The 2,005-nt window shown below is 44.0% G+C and overlaps 1 non-coding gene across 1 annotated transcript; it reads right to left on the bottom strand.

Moving 5' to 3' along the window:
* Positions 1-1,431: 1,431 nt before the first annotated feature.
* Positions 1,432-1,504, bottom strand: Trnat-cgu. The gene has a single exon. It is a non-coding gene; the product is annotated as a tRNA-Thr (tRNA).
* Positions 1,505-2,005: the final 501 nt, after the last annotated feature.

Below are 2,005 nucleotides of genomic sequence, written 5' to 3'. Positions count from 1 at the left end.
AAACAATTTCATGCTCTTATGGTATTTTATTTTTCATCTCTGAATAGTTTTACGTTTTCATGGTGAAATATATATCAGGTGCATCTATGAACAACGAGAATGTTCCTGCATTTTTTTGAGTGCAATTATGTTAGTGTTTTTCCTTTGTGGTGAGCTTGAAGTAATTTTTATTTTCTCATAACAACTGGTCAGAATTTTCTTTTGAAAAGTATTCCATTATTCTTGACTAAAAATAAAGATACTTGACATTTTTTTGGAAATTTTTGTTCATATTTTAAATTATCACTGAGTGGCAATAGTGTACTGTAAGTGGTAGACATGAACTGCCTACTTTCGTGACGACTACTACAGCACTTTTGACGCAATACTAGTGAATGATCTCTGTGACCCGCCAAGCCGGAAAGCTTAGTAGAGATTGCTGCAGACCTCCAATTCCGCAGGCTGACATTGGTGCCGAGATGTTCCAGGCTGGCCGTGTCAAATGGGGTGCGCGCCAACACTTAGCTCTTCCTACTGCCGCAGCATGGTGCGACAGGGAAGGGGAAAGTGGGGGGAGAGATAGGCTTGGACGCACGTGCAGCCGAGAGGCAGCGACCCCCACCCCACCCCCCCAACCCCCTACAGATGTCACTTCGAGGCGAACTGTTTCGTTGTGAGAAAATCTGCATCAGCTGGCTGGGGTGGCCGAGCGGTTCTAGGCGCTACAGTCTGGAACCGCGCGACCGCTACGTCGCAGGTTCGAATCCTGCCTCGGGCATGGATGTGTGTGATGTCCTTAGGATAGTTAGGTTTAGGTAGTTCTAAGTTCTACTGGACTGATGACCTCAGAAGTTAAGTCCCATCTGCTCAGAGCCATTTTTTGAAATCTGCATCACTCACTGCGCTGATAAGCTACATAGAGCAGTTTCCATATGGTAAAAAGTCACTTCGAACTCGACAGACGGTTCACTGGAGGGAACTTACGAGAAATTAAATGGATCATTTACCGTTTTCTTCAGTCTATCGTGAAACTGAAGTACTGATAATATGTATTAAATTAATCGTGAAGAGCAGTGACCACGTTAAATTCCTCCTCTTCCTCACGTGCGTCGAGACAAGAGGTTACGAGCAGTTCAGTTTTCCGTCAATTATTCGGTAACCACACTTTAAAAGGCCCAGAATTAAATGCACATAAAACACGTGCGTCGTGCCATTACTTGCGTTTGTCCTCAGTACAAAAACACGATTACCTTTTCGCCAATTGAATATCTACTTTCTCACACCGTTTCCATCTCTGACAGTACTGTCATATTCCCAAGAGCAGAACTGCTAAGAAAACCAACAGAACCGATTTACTGCTAGTTACATACAACTACAGACTAGGACACAAATGAATTAGAGTAATTGGCGCGAGTGGGTATTGAAGGAAATCAATGGGGAAAGCTGAAAGTTTGTGCCGAACCGGGATTCGAACCCGGGTCTTCTGCTTACGAGGCAGATGCTCTGACCCGTAAGCTATCCGACCACAATGGCCAGTACCAATGCACCGATTACCATAGCGCGCCTCCCGTCAGACCAAAATTCCCCACTTAACCAAGCACGATTAATGTAGTGCCTCATGCCCATTACCGATGTTACTCGTGACATTTCGCCGATTCCCGTAACAGTTCGAGACTCGAGTGCATCTGCACTGAAGAGACCGTTGGCCTAGTAACCAAGTTACCTGCTTTCCAGTCCCGGTCAGGCACAAATTTTCAGCTTTTCCCACTGATTTCCATCAATGTCCAGTCGCAGCCAATGTCTGTGATCCCTCTGTGTATTAATTCAAAATGTCTGCTGAATCAAAAATGGTATCTGTTCTTTCGGACATGTGAGAAAGAACAGACACCAAACACACGCCCCCCCCCCCCACACACACACACACTTCCATAGCCAACACACACACACACACACACACACACACATATATATATATATATATATATATATATATATATATATATATATATATATATATATAGGGCGA

Source organism: Schistocerca piceifrons, chromosome 4, assembly GCF_021461385.2.
Source record: "Schistocerca piceifrons isolate TAMUIC-IGC-003096 chromosome 4, iqSchPice1.1, whole genome shotgun sequence".
In the NCBI taxonomy this organism is placed as follows: Eukaryota; Metazoa; Arthropoda; class Insecta; order Orthoptera; family Acrididae; genus Schistocerca; species Schistocerca piceifrons.
This window is presented reverse-complemented; position numbering and strand designations above follow the sequence as displayed.